Source organism: Lates calcarifer, linkage group LG12 (genome assembly GCF_001640805.2).
Source record: "Lates calcarifer isolate ASB-BC8 linkage group LG12, TLL_Latcal_v3, whole genome shotgun sequence".
Classification (NCBI taxonomy): domain Eukaryota; kingdom Metazoa; phylum Chordata; class Actinopteri; family Centropomidae; genus Lates; species Lates calcarifer.
This window is the reverse complement of record NC_066844.1, coordinates 24,207,556-24,220,069: the sequence shown is the minus strand read 5'-3', so window position 1 is coordinate 24,220,069 and position 12,514 is coordinate 24,207,556. Positions and strand designations below refer to the sequence as shown.

Here is a 12,514-nt window from a genome sequence, read left to right as displayed (position 1 = left end):
CGAGTCGTCTCTAGATGGACGTTTAACTGTATGTTAAACTATTGTGGGTCACCTTTGTTTAAGAGGAACTTTATTTTGAAGGGTAGCGGGTTTCCAGCACACTGTTCCTCTCTGATTCAGAGCCAAATATTGTTCTTTTAATTCTACTACTTCTTTATTATCATAGGTTACAGTAAGACAAGAATTTGTTGAGTCCAGCTGAATATAAAGTAACGAGAATTAGTTTCACTTTTACACATCAATGCAACAATAATTACAATAGAATAAAAAATATTCTGAAATGTGCCGTTCTGCATCAAAAGTACTTTTACTTGTAGTCCTTAAAGTATATTTTGATACTTTTGTACTTTTTTGTAATTTTTGAATTGACTTTTTTTCGTGCCAGTGTATTTCTATGATATTGCTACTTTTACTGGAGTGAAGGGAATACTTCTTCACCACTGGTTAAGCATATAGTATTATTGCATCACTTATGTATTTAACTTGCTATTGTGATACTCTGCTTCATATGTGGTAAATGCACTTCTATGTGGGCCTGTATGAGTATAAGATAAAGTTGTCAGATAGATGTGGTGAAGTAAAAAGTATAAATTAGCTAAAAAATAATACTCAAGTTAAGTACAGGTGATTAAAATGAATTCTTATATTAAACAACATACTCAGTTGCTCTCCATTACAGTAAAGTTGTCATCAGAATATTTTCCTGACTTTTGATCGTTCTGTCTCTTCAGTCATGTATCTGCTGATCACTTTTAATAAATGTTTTCAAGGCTAAAGAGTAAACTGCATATTACCATGCCATTATATTGGATTTAAAATACTGTACAGTACTTTAATATCAGTGATTGAATTCTCCAGACAAAAATCCCTCCACAAATGCCAATATGCCACAGACCTGTGGTTAATCCCATGCTGGGTTTAAGACCATGGCTTGGGTCTGACAATCCCTTCAAAGAAGGTTTTTCTGGGGTGGGTCAGCTCAGGTCACAGGTCTACTGAGTTCAGTGAATAATTTCCATGTTACCAATGTCCATTCATTTCAAATGTTTTACACATATATTTGAACAGTTCAAATTGGTCAATATACACAAAATACAAAATCAGATAGAAAGAAGACTGTCCAGAGCTGAGCAAATGTCTTTATTGTTAGGACACACTGGAGACTTCTGTCTCACTGGTATACACTGAGGTTTCATCCTCCACCAATTCACTAATTTCAGTGGTACAAAGTACACATACGGAGAGGAAATGTGAAGTATAACAATGCTGGTAAGCTATACCAATAGTATATTTTCACCTAACATATTCAAGTATAAATGAAAAATAAGTATTTTGTGTGTTTATCATAATAGAAAATAAGATTTATTTTACTCCTGATGGTTATAAACATTAAATATATTTGATTCAAACACTGACAGCATCATCAGCATCATCAAATATTAACAGCAAGCAAGTAGCTAATGATTATTCTTAGTTTGAGTGTTTGAAAAAAAAAAAAAAAACCTGTTTGCTCACCAGCACAGAGATAACAAGATTATACTGAGCTAAGCTCTTTGCAAAGAAGGCAGGAATTGCTCCATCCTGTGGAGGTGGAGTATGGAGTCCAGTCAACCACCAAGAGAAGTGTTCATAAGAAAACTCAGTTCTTTCTCAGTCCTCTGAGTTCTGTCAGACTTGCTGCTGTGCTGCAGTCTGAAGTGATTTAGAAGAGATTAAAGGTCATGTGACAGCATGGGTGGCCTGATACAAACATGAATATGAGCCTCACAGTGATATATATCTTCATACACTTGATCCATTGAGAAGTGGCTAACACAAGGATTTTCTTTTAACCAAATGAGTTGTAAAGAATATAAACTGCGCTATGGTTTTTGATTCTCAGCTCATTGCCCCCATAACAGAAGACAGTTAAGAGGATGGGAGACCTGGGAATGCACCAATGTGACAGTATCAAGGTAAATATATCAACTATCATGATTACAAAGACAATGTAGTAATTTGTCAAGTGTAGCTTGCTTAGTACTCTGTATGGTACAGATAACATGCTTTATTCTCTAAAGTACTGTTTCTGCATGTGCTTTAATTACTATTTTTTAAATGAGCTTTTAACTTGACAGTTTGTACGACATTACACAAAGGGGGTGAGGCAACATAAGTCATGATCCAGGTGAAGACAATGTAAGTTCTGCAATGAAGACTATTACAAATCTAGGCACAAAGATGATAAGCTCCTTAGATGCTAGGACCCTTTAGCATGTCACACGAGTCTATTGTTTTACAAAGCACTTTGTGACAATGTCTTCAAAAATGCTACAATGTATAAGTAAAGTTTGCTATTATTATTACAAGAAGTAGCTGCAGTTCAGTGTAAATCAAACCATATACAGCAGGTTCCAGAAGAAAGCGGACATATTAAAGGCACTTTGGTTGACAAACGCAGATTAATTCAAAGAACTGGGAAACTTTAAGTATACAGAGGATGTTTCTGATATCTTCGTATGCACTTTACCTCCAAGTGTGACCATGAATCCCTCGATAACACCGACAGTTTAGTAGGTGTGATGGTGAATCCACAGGAGCTCATCATTAGTCCAACCACAGCTGACTTGACCAGGATGCAGATGGGCGGTTGCTGGAGTTTCTTAGTCCAGGAACAATGGATGGAGTTCCAGAGCAGGACAAACGCGTAGAAATCCATCAAATATAACTGTGGGTGTTCATATAAGACTTCACACTCCCAGTGCTGTTGGACATGAGAATGTGGATGCTCCCTCTATACTTTAAACATCCTTAAAAGGGGGACTGACACTATGAGCTTGTTTGCAAACGTGTCGAATCACCACTTACTGTTACAGTCTTATTTTATAAATGGTGACAGCTTCAAATTAGTAAAATTAGATTTGAGGTGGGGTGAGGCAGGTGGAATTTAGTAATGTTCTTAACACCGAATGGTGCTCTAAGTCTTCCACTTAATTTGTAAGGTGACAAGGCAGAGCAAGGGTGCCAACAGAGGCACCTTTACTGTGATAAGGTTGAGGGGCATTATCTCTAGTCTTGTTGTGTTTTTGGTTTCTGTTGAGATCAGATAAAGTCATAGGTTTCATTATCAAACATATCTTAGCCTTTATTCATATGTACCCTTGAACAGTTGAGATACAGAAACAAAACTAAATGGAAGTGGAAAAAAAGTGACTTGAGTACTTTCACTGTATGTAGTCATGTTAACTACATTAAACGTTATGTGAACAAGACATCACAGGCTGCGGATCATACACCGTGACAGTGAACAGCAATTGGTTCAGTCACTATCTGACTTCAGGGCCTAATTTGACTTTGATTGACTTCTAAGACAAGGGATCTCCTCAAGTAAACAGAGGGCATTATTTGATACTGGATGTTCCTGGCCACTGATAGTGTTGGTGTGACTTAAAGAAGATTAATTAGATCGATGTTTTCTTTACAGACTGTGACAGCAAGCTTTCGCTGCATCACAGCCAGGCCACTGCAGGTGAGACAGTGCGGTTAATCTGATCAGGATAATGACACCCACAGTTCCTCTGTGTGGAGACAGATGCTGATGGTTAAAATGATAGATTGCTGGTCTGGTTTTTTGGCCTTAAATTGCCCAGTGTATTTAAACAATGAGGGAAAGAAAGTAAGAAAAGAAACCAGCTCTCCTGTTTGTATAACTCAAATTAGGGTAGTGAGAAAACTGGTTAGTGGAACAGTGAGCAAGACTTTTCTCCTTGTCTCATCACATGCATAGATCACACAAGAACACACATGTGCATGTGTCCTTGCCTCTAGTTCAAGTAGAGCATTATCTACTGTATCTATTACTTTTCCCATTGGTTCATATTCAAAACAAATAGATCAGCACGTATATCAATGTTCTCAAAATAGACGGGTTATTAAATAATGATAGTAAACTTATATTCCCCTCATGATTTCAGGTTTAATTTGCTTGTTCAGAATAAGTTAAAAGAGAATAATTGTGCTAAAAGCTACTGACCGAATTTTGGACACTGGCCTCTCTATCCATGCTGTTAAGATTAATTACTAGCCTCTCCTGCCTCCTGCCTCCTGCACTACCTCACAATCCTGTAATCCCATTTTGGCATTTTAAAATAGGGTTAGTGGCTAGTTATATAAATCACACCACACAACTCAGTCTCTTGTGTCCATCAGTACTATTGGGCTCTTTAGGCGAAAAAGCTCGATAGAACAACCCGAAGATGGTGTGGGAAGGAGGAATCGAGCCCAGTGGCACAGACTTCTACATCCCCATGTCCAACAGGACTGGGATTGTTAGAAGTCCTTTTGAATACCCGCAGTATTACATGGTAAACCCGATCATGTACAAAGTTCTAGCTTGCTACATGTTTTTCCTGATATGCACTGGAACTCCCATCAACGGCCTGACGCTGTTCATCACCGCCCAGAACAAGAAACTCCGACAACCTCTCAACTACATCCTGGTCAACCTGGCTGTGGCCAGACTCATCATGTGCTGCTTTGGATTCACCATCACCATCACTTCCACTTTTAATGGCAATAGTTGAATGAAAAATACCCTTTTTTCTCTCTGCAGGTGAAGTCGCTCTCTGGTCCCTGGTCGTCTTGGCTGTTGAGAGATACATTGTTGTCTGCAAACCCATGGGAAGCTTCAAGTTCACTGGAACTCATGCAGGGGCTGGAGTCCTTTTCACCTGGATCATGGCCTTCTCTTGTGCTGGACCTCCACTGTTTGGCTGGTCCAGGTGATTCACATTTATATTTTTTACTCATGCTAAACATGATAGTGAAGATTCGACAAACCATCCATAAGAAAATGACAGTGTAAAGGCATTATCATTAGGTTGGTCCATACTGTATGTGCAGAGCTTCTTATATGGCTATTGTCTTAATTATTTGCAATAATGGTACCGCACAGGTACCTCCCTGAGGGCATGCAGTGCTCCTGCGGACCTGACTACTACACCCTAGCCCCAGGCTACAACAACGAAACATATGTCATCTACATGTTTGTCGTCCACTTCTTCATTCCTGTCTTCATCATTTTCTTCACTTATGGAAGCCTTGTGCTGACAGTCAAAGCTGTAAGTGAAATTTAAATTCATGATATGTTTAGCTTTTAGCCAAATCTTGAAGAAATACACTTAGAGTATAGTAGACTTATTATTTAAACCTTAGCTAAACTGTCCATTTTGATGATGGTGTGTGGTCTCAAACACTTCAGGCTGCAGCCCAGCAGCAGGAGTCAGAGTCCACCCAGAAGGCTGAGAGGGAAGTGACACGCATGTGCGTCCTCATGGTCTTTGGCTTCCTGATCGCCTGGACACCATATGCCACTTTCACTGGCTGGATCTTCATGAACAAAGGAGCTGCCTTCACTGCCCTGACTGCAGCCATCCCTGCCTTCTTTGCAAAGAGCTCAGCTCTGTATAATCCTGTTATCTACGTGCTGATGAACAAACAGGTTGGTCAATATAAAAATGATCGTATCTTCATTTTTCAGTGCTTAGATTCACCATGATGAACATTACCTGCTTGTTGTTTTGACACCTTTTTTAAAAACCTTTTTCAGTTCCGTAACTGCATGCTGAGCACTATTGGAATGGGCGGCATGGTGGATGATGAGACCTCAGTTTCTGCCAGCAAGACAGAAGTGTCCTCTGTCTCTTAAACATAGACACATTTTCTTTGACCTGGACATTTTCATTTCCACTGTCTCTTCAATATGGAATAATCCAAAGTGGACTGAGTGTTCAGGAACAAATTCATGAACTGCATTTTTTTTTGCCTTTTATTTGAAGGATGTTGGAAAACAATGTGAATTCAAAATCAATGCAAATAATTGTAAGATCTGTGAACAGATGTATATGGATGTATATGGATATATACTTATATTTATATTATATATAAATAATATATATAATATATAAATGCATGCATAAAAATGTTTGAAAATCCTGTTGATTTCAAACATCAGGACAGAAAAATAGGCTTCTAGTACCATAAAGTTGCAAGGTTTTTATTCTTGTCAAATAGCAGCTTTACATACAGAACATTTTCTTTATCTTAATTCATGCCTCTGCAGACGGTCTGTAGAGGGCATCAGTGCCCACAGGAGACATGCTAGGATCATGTCGTTGAGGTTACCCGACCATGACGGTGCTAAGAGCAGTGTGGCAAAGCCAGATCAGGTTAATCCAATTAACAAGAAAAAGAGTGGGGATAAGAACACCACAGAGTTACAAGTCTCACATCCACTGGCACAGGAAACACTAATAGCATTTTATGTCAAATGAAGCTTAATCATTCTAAAACAGATGAAGTACCAAATGAACATGCTGTGGTGGTGGGGACTGACTTTGGACTTTATAACTTTTACTGTAGCATTTTAAATTACAGCCTGCAACAGTCACAGGGCTTGTAGTGCATGAAGAAAAAAATACTTACCAGCACAAATACTATACCAAAAATCTATACGGAAAGCAAACAAGAAGCTATGGATTAGGGGTTGACATTAGTATTTAGAGGACGTAAGTATTATCAGCATAATGTAGAACTTTTAACTCCTTACTGTAAGGTGCCTATTACCGGATAATTTAACATTTCTACATGATAAATTGATGTGTTAACAACATGTTAATGTTTAAGTTGGAGAGTAAATGTATCAGACCAATAAGTACACTATTTCAACATTAAAATGTAGAGTAGTAGACTTGTTAAGTAGCATCACTTCAAAAGAATAGAACAGTAGTAGTAGTGCAGTAGCCATAACTACTTGAGTAAATGTACTTACTTTCAACCACTGGACACCTCCAGCTATAAACAAAGTCATTATAAATTATTTTTTATTTTATATTTTTAAGCCATTGAGTTTTAATCTTTGTAAAACTTCTCAAAGTTATATGTATATGCGGTAGTTTATGTGTGTGCAGTTTGTCAGAAAACAGTTACAAATAAAGGAGTTTCACCTTCAGATTTTGTGCACTGATAATGCCTCTGGCGCATGGCTGTCCGCCAGATCTTATAATTCATCTAAGGCTTCTCTCCGTCTTTAAGGTGGGGCCGACCAATCAGCGTTTTTCTGTTAGCTGACGTATGTCGTCAATGGTCACGAGCCAAAGAGGCGGAGAAACGAAGTCGGAAGCAGATTTAAACCAAGTTCGAACCATTGCCTCTGTTTGCCAGTACTATGAGAGAACGTCGTTATCGAAGCTCTGCTTCCGTTTGGTAGTACTGTGTAAAAACGTCGTTACCGGAGAGGTCTGAATGCTAAAACAAATTCTGGAGCTGCTTTTCTATCGAACAAGAGTGAGACCGGACGCTGAACAGACCTGTGGCACGAAGGTAAGGCTAAGAAGCGACCTAGCTAGTGGCTATCTTTAGCATTTGCGTTAGCAGCGAGTGTTAGCATTAGCCTTCTTTTTCAATGACATCTTTTCATCTAAATTCCCTTTTCGGTCGTTTGTCTTTGTGTTCCCGTCACTGAGGCGTCCGTGACATGAGTTGTGGACCCCCAACATGTACGAGTGAAAACACAACGAGCTTTTTTCCTGTTGTATTTGTCACCTTATTGTCATTTTGTGTCTCTGTAACTTTGTGTTAGCGGCTAGCGTTAGCATTAAGGCTATCGGAGAGCGTCAGCATTATGTTTTTAAATTACGTTTTCATCCGTTTATATCGCGTGGGTAACAGTGTATTTGTGTCTGTCCCCTACATGAGTTGTGGAGGGTGGTAACTGTTTAGTAGTCAGTTTACTCCGTTTGCATCTCTATAATTACTTTGCAGACATTTTACTGCTTCTTTGTAATTTTGTGTCTCATCTTGGTCATTATAAATCAGTTTATAGCGGATTGACTCTGTCGTTTTGTGTGTCTTTGTAGCTTTGTGGCAGTAATCTGTCCATTGATCCCCTGTTGTGTATATTATTGATTGATTATTTGTTTGCGGTGACTTGAGACTTTATTGAGCTCAGTTTTGTATAAAAGCTTGAAAACTAGATTTTAACTCTGTGCTCCTCCACAAGTTTTAAGCCTCAACAGTAGGACACAATGTATGAGCTGAGATTACCGTTAGAAATTATTAGAAAAACTATCTTTAAAATTGCTTCTCTCTCTGGGATCGATAGTCATATTCTAATAACATAATTAATTTATTCTAGGGCTGCAGCTGAAGATTTGCTAGTTGACTAATCTGTTGATTATTTTTCTGATTAATCAATGATTATTTCTGTCACAACCATGTTGTCTAATTTCTGTGGGCGCAGCACCAGCTCTGGGCTCCAGTGCATGTTTTACCTCACCTGCTCAAGTTTGCACACTTTAGCTTGGCAGGGTGTTAGATGTCTATACTGCTATATATTGATGTTGGAGGAGAGGACTAGAGCTAGCCTCTCTCTGCCAGCACAGCCACTGTGAGCAGATAGCGCATATAAAAAAGAAAAAGAAAAAAAGGCTGATATTCTGATCTGACGTGTGCAACGTTTGTTCATCTATGATTTTTTTCATCTATGAAATGTTCTGGGTCAGCTGTATGTTGAGTATTTATCTGTTTGCATGGTTAAACTGTTGATGAGGAGTAGGTCATAGTGTATTAAGCTTTTTATATATTTTTGTATATTTCTCTTTTTATTTTCAGGTGTCACCACTTCGTCCACAATCACAGAGTCTTCGTACAATGAAGAAGTTCTTTGAGACCAGGACAGAGGCCTCCAGGTAATTCACAAACAGCTTTACACATCAGCTGTCCAACACAGAGCACTGACATTAAATTATATATCTTCAGTGATTAATCTGAAATCTGAATAGTTTGATTTGTCACAAAAAGACCTCACCCATTATTAAAGATTAGATTATATTCGATTAGATAGATACTTTATTAATCCACACGGGAAATTCACAGTTCCAGCAGCATCAACCCACTTAATAATAAAGGGTCATGAGGGCATGCAATAAATATTGGGAATAAAGTTTATTTACATAGTTCATGAATGTACAGTTCAAAAATAATCTCTGTCTCCCTCTCCTTCACTCTTGCTCCTTCTCACTCTCAGCCCTCCACCCCCCTCTCTCCGTCTCTCTCCCTAGCTCTCTTAAGCCTGGCTCACACTAACAGATTTAAAAAATCTTAGCAGATGTAGAAAATGTGAGAGACCACACACATGACGACAGATGTCAGATTTCACAGTTTTGTTCTTATAGTGTGTGATGTGCAGAGAGAAGACCAACACAGCTTCACCACACACTACCAGATTCACCACCAACAACCATAGTCTGGACTCAGAACTCCAAATCTCACACAGTCAAACAAGTCTTTAGAGTAGACAAACATAACTGAGGATAACAACATCTCTTGTTTGTTGTGCTTCCATGTTCAGTCACCTTGGTTCCTGATTGGCTATCATTCCATTCCATGTGACAATCCACAGAGAGCATGCTCGGCTGTCCTCTGTTCCTCCCACACAATAGGATTTCTGACCGGATTGAACATGTTTAAATTTATTGGGGCGGCTCCAATTGTCTTTAGAGCAGATCAGGGAGGGTAAAGTCACTCTGAACACACCTCACACCACAGGACAATCTGACAAGATCATCTTTAGAACAAACCGATAATCAGACCTTTGCAGACTTTGATTGGGATTTGGGACGATAATTGGCCCGATTATCTTTTGGTGTGTACCCCACTTTACTCTTTCTCTCAAATTCTTTCTACCTCTGTCTCTCTTCCTTGCTCTCTCTCTATCTCTGTCTCTCCCTCTTTCTCACACAATTTCTCTCCCTCTCTCATTAGTACAGTAAATTATAAATATGTGAAGAACTTATTCAGTTCAGTGTCACACTAGAAACTCTGTCATTTAGCTTCTATCAACTAAATAAAAAACTAAACTAAAAAAAACATTTCCATCCACTGTTGTGTGAATATCAGGAGCTGGTGGAGTCAGTTCTCCAGTCAGAGCAGCTTCTTCTCTTTGTGTATAAAGCAAATTTGACTATTGGAGTAGTTAAGATTAGTCCAGAACCAGTTAGTCCACATTGGTTTCTTTGTAGATTTAGTGACTCTCACTTCTCTATCTTTTGACAGTTTGAAGTTCAATACCCAGAAACTGCCTGTGTGTTAAAAATCACATCTTTATATAATGTTTGTTGTATTTTTCTCCACAGGATTCAAACTTCAACCATTCAGTCACAGAGAGAAGAGACAGACGTGAAGACATTTCCAGAAGGTCAGTGTTTATTCAGTTTATTCTTTACAATTTGACTCTGTCATTATCTCAGCTGCAGTTTAACACTTTAAAACTTCTTGTCTGGAACAAATAGCAACAAATTTAAGCTTTTGTAACTTATCAGTATTAATTAGTATTTTTCAACAATGTAGCTGCAAAAAATAGAGTAGAATAGAAACCCTTTTAATAAATAGGTCTAATAAAATAAGTATAAAACCTTTAAAAATACCTTTAAAACCTTAAATAAATAGGTATAAAATTATTTTCAAATACATTTCAAGTAAAGGAATAGATCTAAAAAATAAGGATAAAACATTTAAACCTTAAAAAAACAGGTTTGTTAAGTAAAGTTATAACCCTTGAACCCTTAAAAAAATGTCTAAAAAATTTAAACGTGAGAATCATTACATTTTTCTTAAAATGATTTATATAACATCAGTTTCAAGAAGAAATGCAACTGAAAGGTTTAGGAAGATACTTGTAATGATTTTATTCCAGACAACATTTAACAGATCACAGCAAAGATAAAGACGGACATTTGACCACAAGGAAACACTTGTTAGAGCTGCTTAGGGTTAATGATGTTATGAGCACATTTTCCAGAGATGAACATGTTTACGAAACATTTTTGTGATCACTTAACTGCTTGTGATACAATTATTAATTAAATAGTTGTATCATAAGCAGTTGAATGTTCTCACAGGTGTTAATTAGACAGATTAGTCTTTGGAAAATATGCCCATGACTACATTACAAAACCATGTTTTCACTTGAACAACAGGAAACCAACACTGTTTGGTGGAGGTCTTTTATCTCATTAACAGCTTCGTAACACGTTTCTCGTTTGTCATCCACTTCAGGTCTTCAGCTGCTGTTGTCATCTCCTGAAAAGACAAGAACACAGGTTAATAACAGAAATTGATCAATAAATCAATTTCTCCTTTCCTAAAATGCCCGTATTCACTTCTGATACATAATAATAATGACAATACTATGACATTTTTTGACCATTTTTGACCATTTTTCATGCCTTACTATACTATGACTTTTTTTGATGATTTTTGACCCCCTACTATACTATGACTTTTTTTGACATTTTTCATGCCTTACTATACTATAACTTTTTTTGATGATTTTTGACTCCCTACTATACTATGACTTTTTTGATGATTTTTGACATTTCATGCCTTACTATACTATGACTTTTTTTGATGATTTTTGACCTCCTTACTATACTATGACTTTTTTTGATGATTTTTGATCCCTTACTATACTATGACATTTTTTGACCCCTTACTATACTATGACTTTTTTTGATGATTTTTGACCCTTCCTTACTATACTATGACTTTTGATTTTTTGACCATTTTTGACCCCTTACTATACTATGACATTTTTTGACTGATTTTTGACCCCTTACTATACTATGACTTTTTTGATGATTTTTGACCCCTTACTATACTATGACTTTTTTTGATGATTTTTGACCCCTTACTATACTATGACTTTTTTTGATGATTTTTGACCCCTTACTATACTATGACTTTTTTTGATGATTTTTGACCCCTTACTATACTATGACTTTTTTTGATATTTTTGACCCCTTACTATACTATGACTTTTTTTGATGATTTTTGACCCCTTACTATACTATGACTTTTTTTGATGATTTTTGACCCTTACTATACTATGACTTTTTTTTGACCATTTTTGACCCCTTACTATACTATGACTTTTTTTTGACTGATTTTTTGACCCCTTACTATACTATGACTTTTTTTGATGATTTTTGACCCCTTACTATACTATGACATTTTTTGACCATTTTTGACCCCTTACTATACTATGACTTTTTTTGATGATTTTTGACCCCTTACTATACTATGACATTTTTTTGATTTTTTTTTCTATGACATTTTTGACCCCTTACTATACTATGACATTTTTTGACCATTTTTGACCCCTTACTATACTATGACATTTTTTTGACCATTTTTGACCCCTTACTATACTATGACTTTTTTTGATGATTTTTGACCCCTTACTATACTATGACTTTTTTTGATGATTTTTGACTCCCTTACTATACTATGACTTTTTTTGATGATTTTTGACCATTTTTGACCCCTTACTATACTATGACATTTTTTTGACCGATTTTTGACCCCTTACTATACTATGACATTTTTTGACCATTTTTGACTCCCTTACTATACTATGACTTTTTTTGATGACCATTTTTGACCCCTTACTATACTATGACATTTTTTGACCATTTTT

The 12,514-nt window shown here is 37.0% G+C and overlaps 2 long non-coding RNA genes and 1 pseudogene across 2 annotated transcripts in view; 1 reads left to right on the top strand and 2 right to left on the bottom strand.

Annotated features, from left to right (window-relative positions):
- The first annotated feature begins 4,235 nt into the window (after positions 1–4,235).
- On the top strand, positions 4,236–5,883 carry LOC108889870 (green-sensitive opsin-like; annotated as a pseudogene).
- Positions 5,884–10,715: 4,832 nt separating this feature from the next.
- Positions 10,716–12,514, bottom strand: part of LOC127143087 (uncharacterized) — a 51,250-nt gene continuing 49,451 nt past the window's right edge. The window contains exon 5 of the long non-coding RNA XR_007814270.1: positions 10,716–11,118. This is a non-coding gene — a long non-coding RNA (uncharacterized LOC127143087). The remainder of the gene's footprint in view (positions 11,119–12,514) is intronic.
- On the bottom strand, positions 11,655–12,379 carry LOC127143086 (uncharacterized). The gene is made up of 3 exons (XR_007814269.1): positions 12,214–12,379; positions 11,929–11,966; positions 11,655–11,815 (listed from the first exon to the last, which is right to left on the bottom strand). It is a non-coding gene; the product is annotated as an uncharacterized LOC127143086 (long non-coding RNA).